Here is a 10,017-nt window from a genome sequence, read left to right on the forward strand (position 1 = left end):
CTAAATCCCACCCCACTTTATTGGTCTAAGCCACCGTTAACTCTCACCTGACACGTTCACAGTGGTCCTCTCACTTTTGCTCCTGTAATCTGAACACTCTTCCTTACCAAAAGCCAAGTTCAAAATCCTTGAGAGACCAATAAGGCCGTATCCAGTCTGGGCCCTCCTGTGTCCCTGGGACTGACCATTAACCATGATGGCTTTTCTCCATACAAGAAACAGGTCAGATCCCTTCTGAGCTCTCCGGTCCAAAAGGCTCCATCCCTGCCCCTCCCATTTCAGGCCAACTCTGAGTCCTGGGCCTCTGTGAGCACCACCTCACCCGCCACACCAGCTCTTTGTGCATCACAGTCTCAGACCACCTTGTGTTGTTCCTACAAAGCACTGATATGTTTCATGAAGCCGGGACAACGTCCCTGTTTTAGATCCATATCTATGTTCTTAACGCCTCCTACCAGAACATAGCAGGTGCTCATAAACATTTGCTAATATAACGGCTAAGTCCAGAACCAGGATCTCTCTCCTGACTGACAGGCTCAGCACCAGCTGCCTTCCAACCTGGAAACAGGTAATATCAGAAGAGGCTCTGGCAGAGGCTACACCCCTCCATCACCTCAGCCTGTGGCCATGCTCAGCCATGAAGTCTCTGCAAGATAACTTTTACTTTTTAAGCATCTATGGTGGATAAAGATGAGCAAAAAGAGATTGAAAATTAAACCCAAAATGTCTTTATCCACCATCATTTACCCCATAGAAATAAAAATACAAAAAAAAAGCAAGGTGGAGGATCCAAGATGGCGGCATAGGTAAACACCTAAACTGCTGCCTCGCACAACAATTTCAAAACTACAACTAAAAGACAAAACGTCTATCACCCAGAACCACGGGAAAGCTGGATGAGTGGAAGTTCTACAACTAGAAGGAAAGAGCAAACAGCATTGAGGGGTGCACAAGCGCTGAAAAGCTGAGGTACAGAGGCGCGCGAATCCGGCTGGCCACAGGTGACTGGGAGCGCTGCTTTTTTCAACCCGAAGGGAGACAAGCCCCCGATTACTCTGAACTCCAGTTTCTGGGGAGACGCGGGGGACCCAAACTCCTACGGGGAGAAGCTGGACTGTCTGCCATCGGGTCGGAAAGGGAGGGAGGCTTGCTGCGCGCAGGAATAATTGTTTACTGTGCTGGGGCGCGGGACGTGGGGACGTGGTCGGAGTTGCAGAGCCGGCTTACTGGCAGCCATTGCTGTTTGCCACGCCCTAGCCTAGTGACGCCCTGAGACCCCACCCTGCACAACCTACAAACCCACCCAAGCTCCAAGCAGCGGCTTTAGCATATGAATGACCTGCCCTATCACAGCTTAACCTAGCAAACTTGCAGCCCGGGTCAGACAGCTCCAAAACCTCCAAACCCCAAGCAAAGAGGAGAAAACTGTAGTTCTCGCTGTAGTGCCTGCTGGGTGGCCTCAGACAGTAGCTGACCTGCACCCCATTGGAGATCCAAAAGCCAGTGTACCTAGTGGTCAGTGTGAGACACCAGATTGCAACTCCTCACATCCATAAGTGACACATTCAAGAGGCAGACTCAGTGAGCACCAAAGCCCCACTGAAACAAGTCCTGCACCATAAGCCTATCTCCAGCACAGCAGTTCTTCCATTATAGACACAGCAGGTCCTCACAGCCAATTGGCCTGGAGGTCAATTCCTCCCAGTGTACCAACTGCAATCAAGGCTTAACTACACCAAGACTTTGCACTCAGCCCACAAAGGGGTGTACCAAGACGTCCACCTCAGGTGACTGGGGAGGCTGAGCTACTGGCCCCTATAGGTCACCTACCACACGAAGCCACTCCATCAACACAGAGAAGCAGCAAAATGCGGAGACAAAGAAACATGTCACAAATGAAAGAAATGGAGGAAAGCAAACTACTGGACGACATAGATTTCAGAACCACATTTATAAGGTTACTCAAGAATCTTCTAAAAACCGCCGAGAAACTTGATGAGACCTCCAAGGAGCTTAGTGAGACCTTCAAGGACCTTAATGAGAATGCCAAAAAAATGGAAAAGGACCAGTCAGAAATTAAGCATACACTGTCTAAAATAAAGAATATACAGAAACTGTCCTTTCACTGCTGATAGCGCTCGCAAACATGGCGAACGTTCCTAAAACCCGCCAAACTTTCTGTAAGAAGTGTGGCAAGCATCAACCCCACAAAGTAACACAATACAAGAAAGGCAAGGATTCTCTGTATGCGCAGGGAAAGCGGCGTTATGACAGGAAGCAAAGTGGCTATGGTGGGCAGACTAAGCCTATTTTCTGAAAAAAGGCTAAAACTACAAAGAAGATTGTGCTGAGGCTTGAATGCGTTGAGCCTAACTGCAGATCTAAGAGAATGCTGGCTATTAAGAGATGTAAGCATTTTGAACTGGGAGGAGATAAGAAGAGAAAGGGTCAAGTGATCCAGTTCTAGAGCGTCATATTTTGTTTTATTATATGACAATAAAATCTTGATATGTTCACTTCAAAAAAAAATAATAATAATATACAGAAACTCAACTGTAGATCAACGTACCCCAAGAATCAAACCAAAGATGTAAAATATGAGAAAACAAAAAACACCCAACCAGAAAAAAAAAAAAAAAAGAATCCAAAAATATGAAGGTAGTGTAAGGAGCCTCTGGGACAACTTTAAGCTTACCAACATCTGAATTTTTGGGGTGCCAGAAGAAGAGAGAGAGCAAAATATTGAAAACCTATTAGAAGAAATAATGACAGAAAACTTTCTTTACCTGGTGAAAGAAATAGACTTACAAGTTCAGGAAGCGCACAGAACCCCGTACAAGAGGAATCCAAAGAGGACCACACCAAGACACATCATAATTACAATGCCAAGGGCAAAAGACAAAGAGAGAATCTTGAAAGCAGCAAGAGAAAAACGGTTAGTTACCTACAAGGGAGTACCCATATGACTGTCAGCTGATTTCTCGGCAGAAACTATGCAGGCCAGAAGGGAGTGGCAAGAAATATTCAAAGTGATGAACAGCAAGAACCTACAACCAAGATTACTCTACCCAGCAAAGTTATCATTCAGAATTGAAGGTCAGATAAAGAGCTTCACAGATAAGAAAAAGCTAAAGGAGTTAATCACCACCAAACCAGGATTACATGAAATGCTGAAGGGTATTCTTTAAGAAGAGGAAGAAGAAGAGAAAGGTAAAGATAAAAATTATGAACAACAAAATGACATCAAATACATACCTACCAACAAGTGAATCTAAAAATCAAGTGAATAAAAAATCTGAAGAACAGAATGGACTGGTGAATATAATAGAATCAGGGACATAGAAAGGGAGTGGACTGACAATTCTCAGGGGGTAGGGGGTGTGAGGGGTGCGGGAAGAGACTGGACAAAAATCTTACACCTATGGATGAAGTCAGTGGCAGGGGGTAAGGGCATGGGGTGGGGTGGGGAATCAGGTGGAGGGGAGCTATGGGGGAAAAAAAAGAGGAACACCTGTAATAATCTGAACAATAAAGATTTATAAAAAAAAAAAAAGAAAAGAAAAGAAAAAAGCAAGGCAATTTTTCAGAGCATAATAAGTAGAGGTGGATATCATTGGTTGTCATGCCAGAATTCATTCTCCCCTTCATCTTTACTAACAGAATCTCAGTTTTGTTGAGGTATTGACCCCCCTCCTTATGCAGCCCTTGTGATTGAAGGAATCTGATCCCAGAGTTGGACTGATTAGCATAAGCCTACCAGTGACTGATTCAAGAATGAGCATATGATTGAATTTCAACCAATAAGACAACCAGGTGATGGCTGCTAAAGACTTGTAGAAAAGTTCTTTCTTGGCCTTAAGAGAGACCAAGGAGAAGCTAGTGTTGCTTTACATCCTGGGTATGAAAAGAAACTGCTGTTACTGCTGGCACCATCTTGAAACGATGAGGGAAACCAGACTGAGGATGGGCAAGACATGAGAATGGAAGAGCCAAGGTGGTTGATGAGAACGAATTGAAAACCCTGAACATACTGCACCTGAAGTCTACACTACTATTACACATCTACCCATATAAGCCCCATTGTTTACCAATTTGACAATGATGTCTGATATTTGCAATCTAAAACAAGCTGCGACATATACCCTCAAGTGTATGAAAACATGCTCTTTTTCTGCTGAGATTTTTCTATTTGTTCTTCTATGATGAGCATATTTTTCTTTATCTCTCTGAGTTGTTACAATAGCTGGGGTTTTTTTAATCTTTATCTGCCAAATCCAACATCTCAGTAATTTTAAGGTTGGTTTCCATTGATTCTTTTTTTCCTTGAGTGTGGAATCACATTATCCTATTTCTTTTATTTTTTTAATAAAACTTTATTGTTCAGATTATTAAAAAAAGAAGAAGAAGAAGAAAGAAAGAAAAATACAAGGGCCTGTATGATTTCAACTCGATGACATTCTGGAAAAGACAAAACTCTGGCTACGGTAAAAAGATCAGCGGTTGCCAGGGTTGGGTGGAGTGAATAGGAGGGCTTTCAGAGCAGTCTAGTGATGGATACACGATATCACCCATTGGTCAAAATCCGTAAGTCAGATGTCCAACAGCAAGAGTGAGCCTAAAGGAAACCGGACGCCTGCAGTGATAGCGTGTCAGTGCAGGTCCATGGACTGTCAGCTCTTGGGGGGAGGGGGTGTGATAGTGGGGAGACTGGGCGTGTGGGGGAGGGGGAGGGAGTATCTGGGAAATCCCTATACCTTCTTACTTTTGTTGTGAACCTAAAACTGCTCTTTAAAAAAATGAAGTCTTTTGAAAACTGTGAGGACATAGCATTTATGGAAACATTGTTTATAGTGATAAAAAGGTGACCTCAAATAAATGTCTATTAACAGAGGGATGGTCAGATACATGCTGGTCACCCACCCACAGCTGTCAGGAAGCATGCCGGGCGTCCGTACATGTAATGGAGCAGACCACGGCTTCCCGTCACATCGGTGCAGGAGGCAGGGAGGCGGGGAGGCGTCTTGGGGGAACGGGAGTGGGGGATAAGGGGAAAAGAGAAGCAAAAACAAGAAGAAAAATTCTGAAAATCAGCATTATGATGTGACTCGTTCATGTATTGATTTAAACACCCGTGTGTGTGTTTACATGTGCAAATGGAAAACATTACCTATTGCCTCTTCCCTCATTGCTCATACCAGGCTTTTAAGACAATGCCAAATTTTCACTTGTTCTGACTCCTCAGAAAATGATCCCTTTCTCCGAGGTGGACAGAAATGGGCAAATATCACTTCATCAGTGCACTCGCAGTGACAGTTCTGAGTAAGAAAACTGCCATTTGAATCTCATCAAATGAGCATTTTTGTTTTTCTTCCCGCTGGGCTTTTCCTTGGAGAAACGGCTCCATAAATGTTTAAAATCGGCACAACTTGTCATGCTGAATAAAATATGGTTGCATCAAAAATTGGTTCCAGGAAATTCAAAACCAATGCACTTTGTAAACTAAAATAGAACGGGAAAAGTTGCCCTGTCCACATGGGGATGTCCAAGCAAAGCAAAACAAAGGTCGCTCTTATCAAAAGAAGGTTAAAGACAGAGCCCTGGGCAGCCTGCCCCAGGAAGGTAGCTTGCCCTCGCTGCGGGAGTGAGCAAACTCTCTTGCCCGCCGTGGGTCCCTCAGCAGCCAGCTTTGGAGCTCATTGCTAATTCGTCTCCTTTATTTTACTGCACTTGTTGGCAAATCGCTTGCTCAGGATCATCCAGGCCTGAGGACATCCTTGTCTAATTAAGATCTCCACTGAATATTCTGACTTTGACCTCATTTGAGTTACTTTAGTCTTAAAGCTTGATTCAGAATCTTCAATCAGATCTTAGAGTTGGAAAATGTTTACTGTTTCTCTGAGTAACTATCCGAATTTAGGGATGTTTAAAATAGCAGATGATGATATGATTAAAAATGGTTTAAGAGAATGATTGCTTATCTCTGGCTCTTGCTTTCTACTCGCCTTTGAGAGTAGGTTTGCCTGCACTACCCCCCGACGCCACCCTCGCCCATCCGGATCCCAGGGTTGGGGAGTTTGTTGAAGAAGCTGCCCCACCATCAGCCCGGACTGGAACTCCCCTGGCTGTGGAGAGGACAGAAGGGCAGGGAGCGAGGCAGGGAGCTGTCCTTTGTAAGCCCTACGCATACTCCTCTTCCTGGGCCCTCTGCTGTTTCCTGTATCAGGACAGACACCCAGCTGTAGGCGCCACACTTGGCAAAATCCTCCAGGGCCTGAGGGGTGGCTGCCATAAACACATAGTAGAAGGCAGGGGTCCTGGCTGCCGGACAAGTCCAGGGTAAGCCCACAGGGTAGGCTGCCCCCTGCTGGTTAGTCTAACGGATCCTTCCCAGGGCTTTGGCGTCTTGGCATGTGGAGAGCAATTATGACATGCTGGTATGCGTTCCTGCATCAGAACTACCCGTGACCTTGAGAGAGGAGCGGCGTCTTTCCCTGTTTTGCTCACTGGGGTGTCACACACACCTAGACATTCTGCTCACTGTGGATGCTCAGCGAATGCTTGCCCGATGGATGGCCAGTTGAGGCACACAGATGAGCCTCGGCCGGGGTGACCAGCAGAGGGACTCTGCCTGCCCCAGGGCCGGGCACCAATATCCAGGATGCCCTGTAACTGCCTTATAACATCATGGTGGGGGTTCTGCTACCTGGTGCTTCCAAGGATATGCCAGGCCAGTCCTCCCCCAGAAAGTCCACTCAGTCCCTCTTCAGTGACCATGAGCTACCATCTCTTATGCACTCAAGACACACAGTGCCCTGAGCCCTGGAATGGGAGATAATCCAGGTGCCTCTGTCAGCAGCAGCATGCATACACAAGGTGAATTGTTGTTTCTCTTCTAGGCTTCAGATGAATATTTATTAAGTGAGCATCATTACAGGCCTCAGATAATAGGTCAGATACTCTCAAATCATCACCTTGGTTCAAACTATTGGATGCTTTGGCTATATTTTGGCCATAATAAGAAAATACCCTTTTTGACTGACATTCGGGTAACTGGTGTCTCCCCCAAATGACCTTTTGTTATCTTGAGCTACACAACACGGAGGTGAAAATGAATTACATAAAGAGCGAAGCCATGGACAGCAGTGTAGTGATTGCAGCTAGAGGCAAGAGGGTAGAGGTGCAAGAGAGCATAGAGGGAATAAATGGAGATGGAAAAAATAAATAAAAAAAATAAAATAAAATAAAATAAAATAAAATAAAATAAAATAAAATAAAATAAAATAGTGAAGTGTAGAATCTCTCTGGTTTGAGCCTCGCCAGTGAATTCTCAGGGGCTCCAGGCCCTGGTGCTTGCCTGTCTCCCTGGCCTGGCTCAGTGGAACTGCCCTGTCCATCAACATCAGCATCGTCTGGGAACTTGATAGAGATAAAAAGTCCTCGGCCCCACCTTACACCTACTGAACCAGAAACGGTGGAGGTTGGGCCCAGTAATCTGAGTTTGAACAAGCTCCTAAGGTGATTCTCAAGCACACTAAGGTCTCAGAGCAACTGAACTAAACCTTTAGAATGAGGTTTTTCATTACTGAGTGTTTCGGGTGAATTCTTGTGCAAATATCAGAAGAGAGTTGCTAGAATTCTTGCCAAAACAAGTTAGTAAATAACTTACCTTTCTAAGGTACTGTGTGCAATGTTCAGAACTCTAAGAAGAAAATATATTTATGAATATACTAGAGGCCCGGTGCACAAAATTTGTGCACAGGGTGGGGGATGTCCCTCAGTCCAGCCTGCATCTTCTCCAATCTGGGACCCCTCGGGGGATGTCCAACTACAGTGGGATCGGGCCTAAATGGGCAGTTGGACATCCCTCTCACAATCCAGGACTGCTGGCTCCCAACCACTTGCCTGCCTCTGCCTGATTGCCCCTAAGCGCTTCTGCCTGCCAGCCTGATCACTCCCTAACCACTCCACTGCCAGCCTGATTGACACCTAACTGCTCCCTGGCCGGTCTGATTGCCCCTAACTGCCCTCCCCTACCAGCCTGGTCACCCCTAACTGCCCTCCCCTGCCAGTCTAGTCGCCTCTAACTGCCCTACCTTCTTGCCTGATCACCCACAACTGCCCTCCCCTGCAGTCCTGGTACTCCCCAACTGCCCTCCCCTGTTTGCCTGATTGCTCACAACTGCCCTCCCCTGCAGTCCTGGTACCCCCCAACTGCCCTCCCCTGTAGGCCTGGTCCCCCTAACTGCCCTCCCCTGCTGTCCTGGTCCCCCTCAACTGCCCTCCCCTGCTGGCCCGTCTCCCCCAACTGCCCTCCTCTGCTGGCCCAGTTACCCTTAACTGCCCTCCCTGCTGGCCTGATTGCCCACAACTGCCCTCCCCTGCAGGCCTGTCCCCCCCCCCAACTGCCTCCCCTGCAGTCCTGTTTCCCCCCCCCAGCTGCCCTCCCCTGCTGGCCTGGTCCCCCCCAACTGCCCTCCCCTGCAGGCCTGGTCCCCGCAACTGCCCTCCCTTGCTGGCCTGGTCTCCCCCAACTGCCCACAACTGCCCTCCCCTGCCAGCCATCTTGTGGCAGCCATCTTGTGTCCACATGGGGGCAGCCATCTTTGACCACATGGGGTGGCCATCTTGTGTCTTAGAGTGATGGTCAATTTGCATATTACTCTTTCATTAGATAGGTTCATGAGAAGTGCATTTACTATATGGAAATAATTTTCCCCTTAGAAAGGGGTTTACATGAACTTGGTGATTGGTCTGATAGGAAACAGACAAGAAGGGTCAAGAATCTTCTTTTTGTCTCAGGTCACCTACCCCCCTTTTTATCTCGTGCCCACCTGGAACAAACCAAGCTCATCTCTCCCTCAGAAATGTACTCTAGTTTCCTAACTTATTTGGCCCCTTCCATCCTGAAACCCTATTCAAGCTGTTTTCCATGTTGAAGCCAGAATGATTTTTCTGAAAATATGAGCTTGCTTAAGGCCCTTAAAGTATTATTATTTCTCACAGGATAAGGACAAAAATGTTTAACAATTGTAGGGAATCACAAGAGCCCCCAGGGGCTGAAGCAATCTAGAGAAAGAACAAAGCTGGATGCATCACAATTCCTGATTTCAAAGTATATTACAAAGCTACAATAATCAAAACAGTATGGTATTGCCATAAAACAGACACATGGGTCAATGGGACAGAATAGAGAACCTAGAAATAAACCCATGTATACATGGTCAGTTAATACATGACAAAGGAAACAAGAATATACAATGGGGAAAAGACAGTATCTTCAATAAATGACGTTGAAAAAGTGGACAGCCACATGCAAAAGAATAAATCAAACCTCCATATTACACCATACACAAAAAATCCATCCAAAATGTACTAAAGACTTGAGCATAAGACCTAAACTATGAATCTCCTAGAATAAAACATTGGGAGCAAACTCCTTGACAATAATTTTTGGATTTTACACCAAAAGGCAAAGGCAAGAAAAACAAATATAAACAAGCGGGACTACCTCAAAACTTAAAGCTTCTGCACAACAACAACAAAAAAAACCATCAACAAAATTGAAAATAAACCTACTGAATGGGAAAAAGCATTTGCAAATTGTCTATCTGATAAAGGGTTAATATCCAAAATACATGAAGAGCACATACAACTCAATAGAAAAAACACACAACACACATCTTTCCAAAGGAGACACACAACTGACTAATAGGTACATGAACAGGTTCTCAACATCACTGATCATCACAGAAATGCAAATCAAAACCACAGTGAGATACCACCTCACACCTGTTATGATAACTATCATCAGAAAGATAAGAGGTAAGTATTGGCAAAGATGTGGGGAAAAGGGAACTTGTACACTGTTGGGAAGACTGTAAATTGATACAGCCACTATGAAATACAGTATGGAGTTTCCTCAAAAAATTAAAATAGAGCTGCCATTTGATCCAGAAATCCCATTTCTGGGTATATATCCAAAGGAAATGAAGTCAGCATCTTGAAGAGATACCTGAA

General features: G+C 45.4%; 1 pseudogene across 1 annotated transcript; it reads left to right on the plus strand.

Annotated features, from left to right (window-relative positions):
* Window positions 1–2,124: 2,124 nt before the first annotated feature.
* On the plus strand, window positions 2,125–2,467 carry LOC308248521 (large ribosomal subunit protein eL42-like; annotated as a pseudogene). Its single transcript has one exon. The product of its transcript is annotated as a large ribosomal subunit protein eL42-like (transcript).
* Window positions 2,468–10,017: the final 7,550 nt, after the last annotated feature.

This window comes from Plecotus auritus (assembly GCF_963455305.1).
Source record: "Plecotus auritus genome assembly, chromosome: 5".
Lineage (NCBI taxonomy): Eukaryota > Metazoa > Chordata > Mammalia > Chiroptera > Vespertilionidae > Plecotus > Plecotus auritus.